This window comes from Xiphophorus maculatus, chromosome 23, assembly GCF_002775205.1.
Source record: "Xiphophorus maculatus strain JP 163 A chromosome 23, X_maculatus-5.0-male, whole genome shotgun sequence".
Lineage (NCBI taxonomy): Eukaryota > Metazoa > Chordata > Actinopteri > Cyprinodontiformes > Poeciliidae > Xiphophorus > Xiphophorus maculatus.
In genome coordinates, this window is record NC_036465.1 from 20,324,894 (window position 1) to 20,342,372 (window position 17,479).

Sequence of the window (17,479 nt, forward strand, 5' to 3'; positions counted from 1 at the left end):
GGCCAAACAGACGAGATAAGTTCTGAAATATTACTGGATTTCAGGTCAAATATCACATGTATCCATTATAAAGCTCTAAGTGACTCCAAGTTAGACCACTTGGGATGGATATTTAGCATCCCCCAAATCAATTAGATGTAAAAACTTCATATATATATATATATATATATATATATATATATATATATATATATATATATATATATATATATATATATATATATATATATATATATATATATATATAATCGGGACTTCCATGCGTAAAATTAAAATTGTGCCAGACTTCTGACTAGTGTTGTCGAAAGCGAATCCAAGGAACCCAAACTGAATCCCAGAAATCTAAGTCATAATTTCATCCATTTGTTTGAAATTCCTCAAGTCTATTCTAGTTTATTTTATTTTATTTCTTCCAGCCAGAGCAGTGACAGAAAGCCCGCGCGTCATCGCTCCATCACACGCACAAGATGTCTTTATGCCTAAGTAACAAGTGCCCTGCACATTTATACTACAGAACGTTAAATTTACCGCATCGACGCTGACAGCGCGCTGTGAATCGTCGGAAGCAACAAACGCACATCTGGGCAAAAATATGCATCAGCATCCTAATTCTTGTTTCGAACATGAAAAAAAAAGTCTAAAAAATGAAAAATAAAAAAAAATCCAAGCGTATAGACGGTGTGTATGCTCTGGCTGCAGGGCAGGTTCTACGTAGCGTTACGATATACAACTCTTCTGTTTCATAGAGGGAAAAAATAGAAAGTCATATATCTAAATGCGAGTGCCAGTTTCCCTGCATCCTCCTGAATCGCTCCAGCTCAGCACACAGACAACCCCAAGTATCTTTAAAATGACTCACCTGCTATGCCGAGGTGAAAATCTCCCCATGTCTTTCTTACAATAAAAATAAAAGCCGGGACTATGTTTGACCGTCTCGGGATCTTCACTTGCAGTTGTCGTCAGTGTACTCCAAATATCCTTGTATTCTGCACAAAGCTTATGTTTTTAGGGAATAACCTTCCTGCGAAGCGATCATTGTCCTCTCTCTGCTCTCACGCTAATGGATTCCCACGCCATTAAGGCAATGTTCTTATTTTATTTTATTTTAATTTTTGTTGCTGTTGTTGTTTTACTCCAGCGGGAAGCTCCCCTTCAAGTCCTGGTGCGTTTTGACGCTTTCGCCTTGACTCTTCTCGGGCTCAACGCGAGCACCGCGGGATCGCGCCGCGCATTCCCGAGCGGACGTGTGCGGGAGCGCCAACTGGAGACGGAGAAAGAGAGTTACTAGGTAACCAAGGGCACTCGCATCATACATGAAGAGGAGCGGACGATTTATGCCACCCAGCTATCCTCTACCCATCTGCTCCGTCTCCTTTGACGACTCGTCAAATACAACCTTGTTTTATTACGCCAAAGGGTCACTCTTTAGTGTCTCCCGCGAATGACCCAATCCTCAGCGGAAGCAAAGTTTAAAATGAAGATTAAATTCTGATGGGGTATTTACAAAGATGACAGTTATGGTCGGGAAGGAGGCTTGTTTTTATTGGGCTACAGAAAATTAATGAATGAACAGGGAGAGAGTCCTACTTGCTGAGCGGGCGACTCAGAATCCTAATAAGTGTAACGATAAATGTTGTGCCTCATCTTACCTCCCTATAATAAATAACGTTTAAGAGATAGCGACAACTTTTCCAAACCGAAATACAGTGGCTTTCAAAGGTATTAATAACCTTAGAGCTTTTTCACATTTTATCACCTCAGAGTCACAAACCTCAGCGTTTTATTTTGATTATATGACCGTCAAAAGTGTGACGTGTGTATTCACGTCACACTTTTTTTCAGCCCGGTTTACACTGTTACCCCTAAAAACATCCCAGTCAACCAGCTGTCTTCAGAAGTCACCTAATTAGTAGATAGAGTCTCCTGTGTTTACTTCTATTTCAGTTTAAATTCAGCTTTTCTCTCGAGGCTTCAGAGATTTGTAAGAAAACAGACACCATCATGAAAAGTAAGGAACACACTGGACAGTGCAGGAATAAAGTTGTGGTGGAACTGTATCTAGAGTTTGACCATAAAACAACCATGCAGCCTCGGGACAACAGCGCTGTTCAGTTCATTAAGTGAAAATGCCATCCTGAGCAGTGAGCCATTTAGCTAAATTCAAAAACACCACTGATTGTGCTACAAGTTTGCTGTGTTTGTATTTTTATATCCTGGTCTAGTAAGTGTTTTGGTTTTTATTCAAACCGAAATATGTCCTGTATGTCATATATCATTATGGCATTGCTTGTTTATTCCTTAGTTTGTTTTGATAAAATTTTCTAATTTATTATGTAAAATTGATTCCTTTGGCATTTAGATAACCAAATAATGTTATTCCCTCATCAGAAACGTATACAGACTTCTGCTTTGATTCTTTAACCTATGTTTAAGAAATCCTTGAAATTCCTGTCGCAGGTATTTGGGGGTGATCACTCCTTCAAGGCGCCTCCTACTCCTCCTTGGAGCTGCAGTGTCCAGCTGACCTTTCACCTCACAGAGCACACATTGACCGGGTCTTCCCCACTCAGCTCTTCCAGACTAGCAGCAGCAGAAATTAGCAAACACCTGGTGGAACTGCACATCTGTTGAGCTTATACAAACTACTTCTCAGTCCAAAGCCATGAGAACAGTTGTAAACGGCTTAATGGACAAACATTATTGTGATGCTGAAGGCAGAGACAGAAAAGCGCAAGAGTTTTTTTTGAAAAGACAGAGGCCAATTGAAGTCAAATGTCTTTAATGTAATGTTTGATATTTACTGCATTTTTATAACATCTGAAGGCAACAGAGTTACTTGATTGTGCTATAAAATGGCACAATGTACCTGGAAAATACTGCCTCGTTAATTTATTGTAATTATTTATGTGCTTTAATCTATCTGATGCACAAAAATTAGCTCAGGCATGTGTTTTAGACTGTCTTATTAAAATGCTGAAATAACACAAACAGCATTTTTTTCATGTACTTAGTCTATTAAGCTTCAGTCTATTTATCAGGATGCTATTTTACACAAAATGCTGATCCTTAAGTGCAGTTTTGAACAGCTTGAATGCAAACAGAGCACCTTTTAAGCTAATAAAACCATTAAAATATAGATATCACCAGGCCTGTTGTAAATGGATTCAAACAGAGAAAGGTTCAGTATTTTACAGCAGCTTTTTCAAATATTTTATTCTTAGTTCCACTCACATAAAGCCAATTTAGTGTTCTGGAACAAAAAACCCCCACACATACAACAGGTTATGCCATGCCTGTGTGGAGAGATCCTGTAATTATAGAACAGCAAACGGTGGACGCCACAGTGGCTGTTTTGCTTTTGACATTCAAATCAAACAGCAATCATACATATAAAAGAGGCAGAAAAACTGATGTCAGCCGTGGTGCTATGCCATGCTGTTGTTAGACAAGACGCTGGGGGGAAAAAAAAAACACACACACATGAATAGCAGAAAATGGTAGCAGTGAAAGGGGTATCTGTGGTGGTCTTACTCTTAGAGAGCTGCACCACTGCGACATGAAGTGCGTACTAAGCTTTACAAGTCCAGTCATCACAAGGGCAAGGATTTTTTTTTTCCACTCTCTTAAGGGATATCAACCCAGTGACAAACAGAAGAATGCTTACCCAGAGGCAACTGGAGGAGGTACTTCAAAACTGGGAGTAGTCTTATGTAGAAGGAGTCAGTAAGAGGATCACAATCACAAAAAAATGTCACAAATGGCCTCTTAAAGGCTTCTGTGTATGTCATCTCAGCAGTGTTAATATCAATTTGAAAGTTATTAGAATTGGCTCTAGACTGGGAAGGTAACCAAAGGCAACAGACTGGAAAGAATAAAGGAGGGAAAAGGCAGATGGCTATGAAAGAACAAAATATTGGACAGCAAAGCTCAAACCTGTCAAGAATGGTACAGTCAAGACAGGGATACAAAAAGGAAGAGACAAATAAATACGACAGGTCAGCAGGATGCAAGAGTCAGCAGAATAGTGAAAAGGACAAGTGCCATCCTGATGACCAGTGCTGTATATCAATAAAGAGTCATTTAAACTGGAAGAAAGAAGTCCTCAGTGTTAACAGTGGAGTTTTCTTGCTTGCACAAGAGTTTTCTTGTGCAGCTATGATTGAGTCTTCTGAAAGTGACCGCACCACTGACACCGGAAAGAAAAGACAAACATTATCAAAGTTGGAATCTTAAATCTAGTCGAATTAGTATTTCAGTGACACCATATATAAATAGAAATTTATATAAGTAGATATTCCCTTCTTTTGATATTGTTAATGCAGATTAACAGTTTGATTTGATCTCAGCAGAGATCACTGTAATGAACATTTGTGATATTTAGAAAGTTTAACTTAACTGTGATACAGTTCTTTGATGAAAATTGTATTGTTGTGCTAAGACTCAATGTACGAATTGCTTTATTGCCTTGACCAGACAGGGATGCGGGGAAATAAAAAGAGCTGGCTCACAGTTGCTCTTTGATATGATTTATTTTACTTGTTATTTTCAATACAGTTATAGAGCTGAATTTCTTGGGCTACATTTCATAGACAATTGTGAAATGTTCAAGTGTCTAAAACTTGACACAGAGTTAAAGAAAATAACTATTCTCATGCGGAGTTGTTGTCCATTTAGTCATATTTTTCCATAAAAACATATTCACCAAGAGAAAGATATTAACCACAATCTAAGAGCTTACATTTTTTAAGATGACAAAGCTGTGAACATAAATTCCTGAAAAACAATTAATACTGTATCCATTTTGTTTCTTTCCTGACCAGTGTGAGAGAGAGATTGTGGCTAGCGTTTAAAATGTAGCTCTGGTCTTAAAATAGCCCGATATCTTAACAATAATGTGGATAATTTGAGCAGCAAAGCAAAGAAGAACACTAATTTGGTAGGCAGATTGAAGCTCGCCCACAGCCTAATTGCACCACCCTACATAAAAACATGATTAGTCTAATTGCCACACTTTTAACCAACTTGAGTGTCTTCTTATGTGGCTAAAACATTCTTGCTAGTTTTCAGTCTGCACAGTTTTACTTCCTAATTCTTGTGTTTCTCTGTATCTCACTAAATGATGAGGGCATAACAAATCTGTTGGCTTATTAAACTCGTTTTGTCATGATAAACTTGCACTGTGCTCTGCTGTGACTGTGCATGAGATCATTGTCAGCAATGAATCAATCTCTAACAAGGAAACAGTGAAAAAGTAAAGTAGCGCTCTGTGGTCAGCACTCTGTCGTTTGCCAGAAGCGTGTTTTATTGTATGAATGGGTCTGTTCATCTGATGTCTATTACATTGTTGTTGATGAATTATCACAGAAAGCAAAGGGATTCTAAGGCTTCGATTGACAACACCCAGAACTCTTTGTTTCACTTTAATATGTGAACAGATTCTTTGCCCCATCTGAGAATCTTGGTTGAATGGCATAATTGTAGCCAGCAGGCATTCGCTTATTCAAACCCCAGGTTAAGAATCTTGTTAGGTTAATTTTGCAATATTAAAATAAATATTTAGATTGATGACAAATTACGTATTGTGTTGATTTATATTTCTGTTTACATCTTTCAATACAAAGTTCTACACATCTGATGATTTGAGGTCACGCTTGTGTTATTTATTTATTATTATTATTATTATTATTATTATTATTATTATTATTATTTGTAGGCCTGTAGGCACTATATGCAAACCTAGCAATAAAGGTTATCATTGTACACACTGCCTGTGCCTGGATCTTGCTATGACTGTGGCTTTAATGAAAAAAATTATTTTAAACCATTTATCTTCATCGTTGCTTTTTTGTGCGTGTCCACGGCAAGGCCTTCTCTCCACCTTCCTGACATTTATATGAACTGTTAATAATGACACATTGGCCTGAGTGGTAAATGACTCAGTTTTCACACATAGGGATATTGTGAAACAATTCTTTGTTTTTAAAGTGGATTTGCACATCTGATGAATTTCACTTCTCCCCTGGAAGCTCCAATTTAAGAAATCTAATAAAGCTATTACAATCAATGTCCATTATAAAATAATTGTCACAAGTGGCCAAAACTGAGTAAGGTGAAAATCCTTGCTTCAAGAAGTTAATGGATTGGGTAAAAGGATTATGTTTCAGTGCAGTCAGGTGCATTTAAATGTTGATTTTTCTTTGTAAATATGGCACAATATTGAATTTGGTAGTTGTGAGATGTAGAGAGGATAGAGTGTAGATGGAAGTACTAAAATGAGATGCATTTGCACTATTATATACACTCCTAATGGTGAAACAAGTGATCATGACCCAGTCATAAATCTTTGAGACTTCTACTGAGATACTGTCTATTGTTTAGCCTAACGTCTGCATGCAAAATGGATGCAGAGTGCAATGCTTTTTTAGCTGGCCACAGTCCATAGGAAAATATCAGTGCTTTGATCAAAGATGAGGATGAAATTACCTGATTAGACTCATGCACCAAAATAAGCCATGCACAGCGCAAATAACCCCACTGTGGGACATATTACTGGAAACAAGAATTCTTACCCCAATGTTTTGTTCCAAGAACATGGAGGAATATTTTGAGTCCTGTACTAAGCTTGGGGAAAAATTTATCTTGGTACTTGTTCACGTGCAATGTTATTTGATAGAGTCGAGTAAAGAAAAATTCAGGACTTAAGAATCCTTGTGTGAACATGTGTATGTACGTATATTATGGCAGGGATTTTAACATATTAACTTCAATTAATTAATTATTAAGATTCAAATGCATTAAGATTTGTAATGCAATTTATATTTTTTTTAAACATACAGAAGTCCTGAGTTCATCTTCCCTTCAACTTTGAGGACCCCTCAGCGCCCCCTAGTGCTGCACTAGGAGGTCGCGGCCTCCACTTTGAAAAACGCTGTTGAACGCCATTGCTCAGGAAATGGTGAAAAATTGGGTTTGATTTGATTGCACAGTTTTCCAATGAAATGCAGAACATGTCACAACTGTATTGAACATTTAAGCTGAAAAATGTCTTGCTTATAAGTTAAATTACACAATAAACAAATAGCAAAGAGTCCCTGGCCCTCTTAATTTGTCCAAGTAAACACGAATTCTTATGTCAGCTACTCAGACTCTATATTCAGAAAGGAATATTGATATGTAGATAAATAAATAATCAGCTAATCACAGTAAAATAAATACCTTCATATCTAGCAAGTTTTTCGTGTCTCTTGACCAGTGTTTTTGATCATTAATCTTAAGTATTTCTGATCATCCCTACTACTGTAATGCCAAATATCTTGCTGAAAATGGCTGTTTTTATGTTGGCAAATCACTTCCCATGCACACCAATTTTGCAGCCAACATCGCAAATTAACAATAAATAAATATTCAATAGCATGCTCAATGCAGTTAGTACATATAGAAATATGCAGAATTTTATTTGACCTTTTCCTATATTATTAATAAAATACAGGTATAAACACAGATACAAAGAAACAGGAAAAAATTGAAAAGAAATCTGTCATATTAACACAAATGTGACTCATGCTTTTTTTCAAGCTGACATCATTTATTTTACTTCAACCTTCTACAGATTAATTAAGATCCTCTGTTTTCCCTCATTTGTTTACGCTCAGATGAGCTGAGTGCTTCTGTCAGTTCTGTCGGCAACAGATGTCCAGTGCAAAGAATTACACTGTCCTCATATGGGTGCCACGAAATAATTCCTGCTTCATTTTGAGTGATTAGCAGTTTTTTTTCCCTCCCCTCTTCTCTTGTAATTGCAGGATTATTCCAAAGACTTGTATGTCTGTCATCGCTTGATTAACTTTCAAAGCACCTTTTGTGTTATTCACCCTCTGGTTTGAAGATTAAAAATTTTGAGTGAGCAGGGCAGATGCTGCATGACATAAATTAATGCAATATTACATCCAATACTGAGGGTATGATAACCTTGTATTTCACCAATAGGGCTTTTAGTTTATTGTCTTTGTATTTTAACTCCAGGGGACATCAGACAGCCAGAACACGCAGACAGACAGAATCTCATTTTTTTTCTCAACATCTGAATACCCCAGGATATTCAGATGTTGAATATCCTGCATCGTTCAAGCAAGGATTAAATATTAGTGGAAGTAATGAAAAATTGTGATTTCCTCATTAGAAGCTACAGGGGGAGTTTATATATGCAAAGTTAATGATAATACTAATTTTGCAGACTTTTACAGTAGCGCTACACTACATCATAACTGGTCTCAAAGTTTATGTACAGATCTCATCTTCATCCCTCTGTATACAATCCATTCAGTTTCATCATTTCTCAACATAAACATCCATTTCCAGCGAGAGCCTTACTGCTTTTTTTTGTCTCCGAACACATTTATGGTATTTTGAGACCTTCTCCACTTGTCGTGATTGGATCTCAGGTAGAGGCTGATTACAAAGTAGTCTCAAAAATCAGCAGATCTCACCGGGATGCCAATAGTCGAGCAAATAAAGAGTTTTAATCAAGCTGCTGAAGCATGCTCCTAATACCAATGTTTACATCAGGCACAGTTTTTGCTGGTTTTAATGTTTACCACCACACGGTATTTATTAGCTCGTGCACTTTTCTGTATGATATTCTTAAAGGCATTAACAAGAAAAAGGGTTAGTCACAGCATGCGTCACTGCCCAGGGTGGGAGAAGGATTTATGGATATTTTCTTGCCAAGTGCCTGAGGCTAGGCTGATCTTTTCCTCGCGCAAGTCCAACAGAAAGCTAAATCTGACACGGAAAATCTATTGTACACAAATGATTGTACTGTTCCAATCATCATACTTCTCATGTGTGGTTTCTGGAAAACAAAGTAGTTCAGGGAACAAAAGGTTGTGAAAATTGGTAATGTTTGGATATTGCAACCAACATGTTTTTCAAGTCATCATCAATGGATGCCGGTTGTGAAACTCCCCCAATTTCCCTGTTTGCTATTAGTCTGTTTATCCTAAAGTGATACTTGACTAAACTGTGCAATAGGCAAAAAGCAGCTAGACAAGAGCTTGGCTCTTATGCTCAGATTTCCATATTTATTGCTCGAAATCCTGCAGGGAGTTCAACTGAATGCCAATCGTAGAGCTGACTCACTAATGCAAGTATGTATCTGCAGACTGAGCCCTGCTACAGATCCCGTACTGTAGAGTACTTGATTGATTCAAACCCACATTTAAAGCTCAGCATTATAGTATACAGTAAGTAGTTCACTTAAACTATGAAAGAGTTCACCGTCTTCCATTTTTTTGTATGTCATAAGGCCCACACAGCAATTAGAAACTAGACTGAACCATTTCAAAATGTAGAACTTGTTTTTTATGACATAGTATATGAAAAATGTAAAAAAGTAAAATTTTTAGTTCAAGTTTCAGTTGGTAAGATGAAAGGATGAAATTTAAGTTATAGATGTTTCTTCCTTTCTGAGTGATCTTTTCAGTCTGTGACAGAGCAGAACTCACTTTGTGGTGGGTAATAACACAGCAAGTTTATAACTGATATGACAACCATAGCATCTCTTAGCTTCTTCAAACTTTAAAAGACGTTTTAAATCTTTAGTACTGTATATTTATTTTAATAGTAAAGTTTAAAGCTTCTCTTCCTCTGCTGGCCTTTAATTTGCTGGTCATAAACTGCTTGAGACCTACCCTGGCCAAACATACAGGCAGTACTCTGTCAATGTGAGCAAAGTTTCAGTTTTTTGCTTCACTGAATAACCCCACCTGCATTGGCTTTAAGGGCTTTAATAAGGGGATCAATATAATCTTAGTGCATATAGGTTGGTTTCTACCCAGAGCTTCGCAAACTTTTTTTCAGCTTGCAAGTTATACGTTTCACTGCATGATTTACCTAGGTTTGTTTTGGACTCATGATTTATCTCCATAAGAGCAGCAAACAGGGATGAAGAAGATGAAGGCAGTTAAAGACAGTCCTGTTGCTCTGCCCACATGCATCACACACAGGCGTAGAGAACCAAGTGACCAGGGTTGCACCAAAACAAAATCAAACTTCTGAAAAATCTAATAATCGTAACCCCCCCCCCACCCAAAACCCCCCCCATATATTCAGATATTTTCTCCAGCCTCCTCCATGATGCAGATGAGATTTTCCTGGTTTTAATAAGTTCTTCATTGTGAATTTTCCTCAGGAAAACAAAATCTGTCATAATTATATGGGTCACTTTCCTCTATAAAGTCAGACCTTTTTTAAAATTTTATTCACAGCTTTAGTTCATGGAATATTAAAAAAAGGGAATGAAATTAATAGGGATGCAAAATAAAAAATAAAAAAAAAGAATACACAGCATAATGTATTGCCTTTGAAGCTGCAGATACAGTATGTGCTATGTCCATATGTTGTATCCACTGTCCCACATACGCTGTTGAGCGAAGTCTTTCGGATGCAGTGTTATAAACTGTGGTGTGAACTGCAAGTCAATTATAATGCCACAGTTATTCTGAATGGGCTAAGGGTCGTGGCATCTTAAGATATTAGTATGCCAATGCATTTAAAGGCCAATTTCATTGTGCATGCCTCTGGAACAAACTCCTCAGAGAATTTGCATTTCTACAGAATATCACTTTTCTCTGGCTTCTTGAATCTGCATGCCACTGATGCTCACACTTTCTATTTCCCAGCCTGGATTCGTACTCACTTTAGTGTCAAATTGTCTCCAATCAACTGTAATGAGACAAAAAAAACCCTGAAAACTTTTATTCTTTTTATACCTTTTTTTGTATTATTCCTTTGAGGAACTTTTTTTTGAGAGTTTGCATACTTGTTATTTCAGGGGGTTCTAAGTGGTGCATTGTTTCATTGTATTAATACAATCCCGATTGAACAGAAAACAACAGGATCGAAACGTAGCAGTCTCCGCTGTTCAGACGCGTGTTTAGCAGTTGTCACTGACTTGTTAGTGGAAATTACTATAAAGCTCAGTCATATACCCAGAGCAGACCACAATGTTTTCATTTATTATTGTTAGTAATGACAGCTGGGGACGCTTGGCGCCCTGCTTCATCACGGTGGGAACTAATTAGCGGGTTGGCTGATGTCAGGGCTGCAGCCAGATGAGCCCGGGCAAGGTTAAGAAGACAGAGTTAAAATTCACTTTTTACTGCCTCTTTTCTTTGTCTGCAAAAGTTCATTTTGGGATTTCATTAATTCAAATCATCCACGCTCCATAGAAACTATTAATTAATGATCAGCACAATAGACCTGCACATATAGTCATGCTGAATACAATGTATACAACAATACAGTGCCTCGTAAAAGTATCCATACACCTGATTTTTCACACTTTATCAGGCCTCATTTTATTTTGGGGGAATTTTATAATGTAGAAAACAGCAATAAGTTGCGAAGTTGAAGGGTAAGATCCAAATTTTTAGGGTCTCTGAAAATACTACCCAAAACAGCACAGCCTGCGTTTGTATTCAATCAAACTTCTTTAAGCTTCTCAGCATATTTTTTGGACTTGTGTGAGTTGTTCCTTGATCTTTATGGTGCTGGTTATTCACTGCAAGACTAACTTTTAAATTTTTTATATGTGAAAAAAAATAAAAATAATTCAGATATCTCACTAGATCCCTTCCGCTACAGTTAACCACTACTTTGTGTTGGCCTGTCAAAAATAAATCAAGACAAACGCTGAAGGCCCTGCACGCATTGTGATAAGAAAGAATAATAAAAACTGATTGCTTTTCAGTCAAACACAATAATGTGCTTTTGTAACGTGGGGGGTTTGATCATATCAGAGGTTGTTCTTGTACCTGTTCAAAGCATTTTTTTTAACGTTTGCATTGTGTCTGCTGAACAATTCCATTAAAAATTCAAAACTTGCCATAGAAAAACAACAACAACAACAACAGCAGCAACAAAAGCACAAAAACAAAATAAAGTGTCTCTCAAAAGCGGTTTTCACTTTGAAATACCTTTTGCCTGGAGCATTCAAATAAATGAGGCTCCGGCGAGCAGGCTGCAACTTTTGTCAACAATACACTAAATATTATGAGCTGTATGTGCACTGTGTTGTTTAGCAAGAATCCACAAGCCAAACACATTAAAAAGCTTTTGAACTGAAAACACTGGCACATGACTTGAACAAAGAAAAGCTGAAAAACAGATACTAATCCACAGAAGGATTACTGTGTCACATGGGAAGAATAAGGTTTTGTTATGTTTGTTTTCAGTTTTTTTGGGAAGTAAAAAAAAAAGACATTTATTCAACAAATGAACAATGCTAGTTTGCCCAGCGCACTCTGAACTCAGCAGGACAGCAGCGCTGTATGAGGTGATGTTCACGTTTGTGAAAAATGCATTAAAAGTGCATATCAGAAGAACGTGTCAAATATTTATCAAAGTGAGCAAAAAAAATGAAATAAAAATGAAAGGGCGAGTAAGTAAACAAAGGTAAGGTGCTGCAGGATGGTGCTAGGAAGAGAAAAATCGATGAAATGTTGCAATCTGAAAGCATAAAAACTTTCAATGAGATTTCTTTTGTTCGTTGAACCACACACTGCAGCCAAAAGCATTAATGTTTCCACCTGTGCACACATCCAAGTGTTTTTTGTGACCCATAAAAGCTGCAGGTTACACACAACCAGCAGCATAAGCAGCCGCTGTTTATTTGCAGTAAAAGGTCAGCGATGGCCCATTTACAATGACTGTGATATTTACCTCGATTTGCAAACATGTAAGCTCAAGCAGTCAAACTTTATTAAATCCTTTTAGGGAATTGCGTTGTAAAAACATATGCATTCTAAACAGAAACACTTCTCGCATGCGTCTGTGCAAGAATTACAATCAATTCTGTTTAACAAGAGAAGAACGAAGAAAAAAAATAATAATAAGTGACCAAATCACTGAACCGTGAACATGGTTAGTGTCGCCTTTGCAGGTCCATTTATCACCCTCGGTACTGTGATATTAGGAACCCTGAAGAGGATGGGATACATAAGCAGCACACACACAGCTCCGCCTCTCCCAGCTTCCAACCCAGAACAGAAGCTTGATTCTCCCACCTGCAACGTCTCCATCTGCTCCCTCTGCGCTGCACAACAACAAGAAAACCTCCAAAACCCAACGCAGAGGCAAGCCAACCTTGACTGTAACACCATGTGACAGGAATTTCTGCTTGATGCTTCTCCAATCGCAAAAAAATGTCTCCTGAATGTACTTACTGTGTTATATGTGATGTATTTTTTTTATTTTCTATTTTTCAAAGTCACAGCCTGATCCCTGTTCTGTACTGTAAACTCCTGACACCCATTGTCTGCAGTATAACAACAAACACCGTTGATCTCAATAGGTCTTTAAATTAGGGCACCTAAAGAACTAGAACTTTTATCAAAACCCCCTTCCTGGCCCTGCAGTGTCTAATAAAAAAATCTCGAAATCCTGAGGGAGAAAAAAAAAGTACAATGGTGAGAGCATGAGTGGCACATATTTCTCTTCATTAAGCAATAAATAATGCAGAGGAATCATATGAATAATTTTCTCCCTAATGGATATTGCATGCTGAGAAAGGATTTCCAGTTCCAGTTTTTAAAAATTCAGCATGTGAAATGATGCGTCACTATGTGACAAAGTGAGTTTTTGGGGCAGGAAGCAAGTTAACCAAATGCATCAGAAAGCTTTTTGGAAAAAGGGGGATATCAGAAAAGGAGCGGTAGTCTTACTACAAACACCACCCACAAATAAAAAAAGGCATAAATATGAATAGAAGAAGAAGAGAATAAATACAAAAATAAATATCAAATATTCTACCTATTTGGTAAATATTTAAGAAGTTATGAGTGTATATTTGCACTGCTTTTCCAGTTCTTCACACACACAGAGAGCAGACTGCCAATAATGCAAAAATGAAGATTTATTGCTTGCATTTCATTCTTGTGTTTTTCATTGTACTGTACACATGTCGCCATGTCTTATAAAAAATATGGATGCTCCTTGAAGCTTTTCCTGCAGTTACATCTGCAAGTCATCTCCTGAGATAATTTTTTTTCATAATTTTTTTTTTTATTACCAGATACATGAGACCGGATGGGCAGAATGTGTGAACAACAAAGTTCCAAAATAAATGATTAGATTTATTTTGGAACCGATTCCAACTCCATAATATGACTAAAACTGAACAATTTCATTGTAGCTCTGCCTGTAGTTTTAAATTGTCCTGCTGGAATGTGAACCTCCTCCTCAGTTTCAAGTATTGTGCAGCAGTAGACAAGTTTTGTACCGGGATTCTTCTGTACTTAATTCCATCGACCTCTCCATCAACTCTGACCAGTACATTTTTCCACATTAGGGGCAGTAACTGTCTCCAGCCACTGTGTTTTGCATAAGGGCCAAAATATCCAATGTTAAACTCTTCTGATCAGATCATTTTCGTTCACGTGGTTTCTGTGTCTCCCACATAGCTCATTGCAAACCGCTGAGAAAATTATTCCTGGCTTTTGTTCCCCCCCGACAGTTCCAAAATGTTGTTACTCTTACAGAGGCTAGATTTGTGGAGTGCTAGTTCTCCTTTCAAAAGAGATCACAACTGAGCTGTGGATCACTGCAGTTACTTCCAGAGTTACCATGGGCGCTTGCTGCTCATTCGCTAATATTTAAAGCTCTTTTTGCCATGCCATTGTAGCTTTGTCGTTGTACAATCTCCATTTTCGGATGATGGATAGAATTATACTCTGCAAGATGTTGAAAGGTGGGAATTGTTTTCCAGTCAAATCAAAGTTTAAACCTCTCCTAAACTTTATTTCAGACCTGTCTAGTGTGCTTCTTGATCTGTAATATACTGTTTAACTAATAGCAGTTATGAGCCCTAAAGCTGGGGACACCACTCTGCATAATATTTGCACAATTTTACCCAAGATTTTCACTCAAGGAGTCTGCTTAAGGTCGCAGTACTTGAAGAAAATTAGAGGGGCTAACTGGCTCAAAAATCTCTGCAAGAAGGGGTAAACTATAGTCTGCGAATGTGTGAGTCAAACAAACCTGATCCTGTAAAAAGAAAAATTTAAAATAAACGTTTTTTGAGCGAATCTAAATTCAGTTGTGTATTGTAAATTGATTACAAATCCATGTTGACAACATATGAGTAATATACAGTGCGGGACATGGCATTAGCTCCAAGCCCATTTTTAAGTTTTAGCAATTGACTAAGTGATTATACTATTTAAGCAGCACACATCGAAAGAAAAGCAACTAAACAACAACAAGGGCTTTAGTCATTTTAAATTTTACATGGAAATGTATTAGACTTAAAAGTTTCATTAAATTTCAAGTTAAGAAAAGATCATTGTTCCAGTGGTTTAGCTGGGAGTTTGCTTTAAAGGATCTACATTTACGGATAAAATATTTTCCAATTAGAATTAACTTGTTTATTATAAATTCTTTTTTTTGTTTTGTTTATGCAATCCAGATAAAGTTCAAACATTATACTTTTTTCTACGAAGGTCAAAATAATAGTATTGTTAGTATAAAGTCTATATAGAACATTGCAAAGCAACCTTACAAAAAAATAAACAAATAAAACTCTGAACTTAGGTCTCTTTCAAAAATCTATGTCAGCATTATCTAGATCAAATGTTGATGTGAGAAATTTAACACTGCCATCGTTTAGATTTTGTTTTTGTGAAAAAATAAAAAGCTTCGCTGTTCCAGTCTGCTTGGTGTGGATCTATCACATAAAAGGCCAATAAGTTACATTAAAGTTAGTGGCTAAAGATGCAAGAATCTTTAGCGTCTTCCAAAGCATACTGTTTCTCATTTAGCACACGGTGGTGGCAGCATAATGCTTTGGGGAAGGAGGCCCAACATAATAGGGAGATCGATGGAGCCAACTCCTGGACAAACTGCTTGAAACTGATACAGAGATGTGAGTTCGGGGGATTTGGTCCTTTTAAAATGCATTTGAACTTTATTTCAAATAAAGTTGAATTAAAGTTAATCACTGTAAGATGATGTACATACTTGAAATCAAAGAATGCTTAAAATAAATTTGAGATGAAAGCAACAATCAAAGATTACAGGTTTGTAAATAAATAACTATAAAAGAAAATCTCACAAAGAGACAGAATATAAAGCACATGTAAATAATACGGCACTATTTTTATTTAATATGATGATGTAATAAAACATGAGTTATTTTTACAGTTTTGTTTTTTTTTAGTTTTTTGTCACTCTAACACAACTTCATAAGTAGCACACACAGTTGCAAAAGTCTCATCTCACCTTTGTGATGCTGCAAAGGCAACTAGGAGCAAAGACACACAATATGCATCTGCTATCAAAGCCGCAATCTGCCATGTAACATTAATGACCAAAAAATAAAATATATTAGAAAGAACAGAGCAAAACAGACTTGCCAAAGGCAGTGTGGAAGTTCTTTAGTGAAGCATAACGAACATGGAGCAGGAAACCTGGGACAAGAAGAGCAATTGCTGTAGGCTCTTCTATTTCACATGTGCACAAAGGAGCCCATCCTGCAATTATACATACCAACGAGTACGGACATGGCTGTTGTCCACAGAGTGAATTTCCATGCTTTGAACAGAGCCCCAGCTTGCCTGCGGACTTGGCAGCTCAGGTGGCAAGCATGGTTAATTTCACTGTTTGGGAGAACTTGTAGGCTTTAATCTACGTGGTCAACAGCTAAACATTACTTTCCCATGACTAGATTCTGTCCGATTCATACTTTGACCTTGGATCTTAGTCTCTTAAGCTTGTTTTAATTGACACAAAGCTCCCCCTTCTGAGCTACAGACTATATATTCTATTCTGAAAGATAATCAGGACAATAGGAATCCAGGCATGTTTGAAAAAGTATCCATACTAAACCAACAACAAAGTTTGACCAGCGCCTACATGCAACCTATTTTGAAATCAGATTGCCCCCCGATTTACCTCCACACGCCAGACAGTTAGTCCGCACCAGGGCTGGAGTTGCTAGGCAACTGAAGACACTTGCTGCAGACTGAAATGATTCTTTGATTCAAGGAAAGATCTTATATAATGCCTTAAATGAGAGAAATGTTGTGCATCTTCACAAGAAAACATCTTTGTAATTAAAATGAATGTTAGCTGGCACAACACGCTGAATAACAGCAGAAGCTTAATCCACATGAAAATGACTAAAACAGATATATTTAGTTAGTTTACACAGACTGGCTTTGGTGTGAATGAGCAAAACAAATACGTTTCAGTGAACTAAAAGAGCAATTAACACAGGACTTGCTGAAAACGCTACTGATAATACGTGATAACAGTAGGGCAAAATAATTCAGTGTATTAATGCATGAAAATGTGCTAATGTTCTTTCTCTATCCTTTTAAACTTTGATAAACACATAAAACACTAGCTTACATGTAACAATGATAAACATACAAAACACTAGCTTACATGTAACAGCATGTCAAGATATGAAATATTCTTTGTA

General features: G+C 37.1%; 1 protein-coding gene across 3 annotated transcripts in view; it reads right to left on the reverse strand.

Moving 5' to 3' along the window:
- LOC102229458 (neuroligin-3) overlaps nt 1-1,215 on the reverse strand; it is a 175,601-nt gene extending 174,386 nt beyond the window's left edge. For all 3 annotated transcript variants that reach the window (XM_023328763.1, XM_005795370.2, XM_005795372.2), the window contains exon 1: nt 860-1,215. The gene's annotated coding sequence lies outside the window, so the exon portion shown is untranslated. The remainder of the gene's footprint in view (nt 1-859) is intronic.
- Between the last annotated feature and the right edge of the window lie 16,264 nt (nt 1,216-17,479).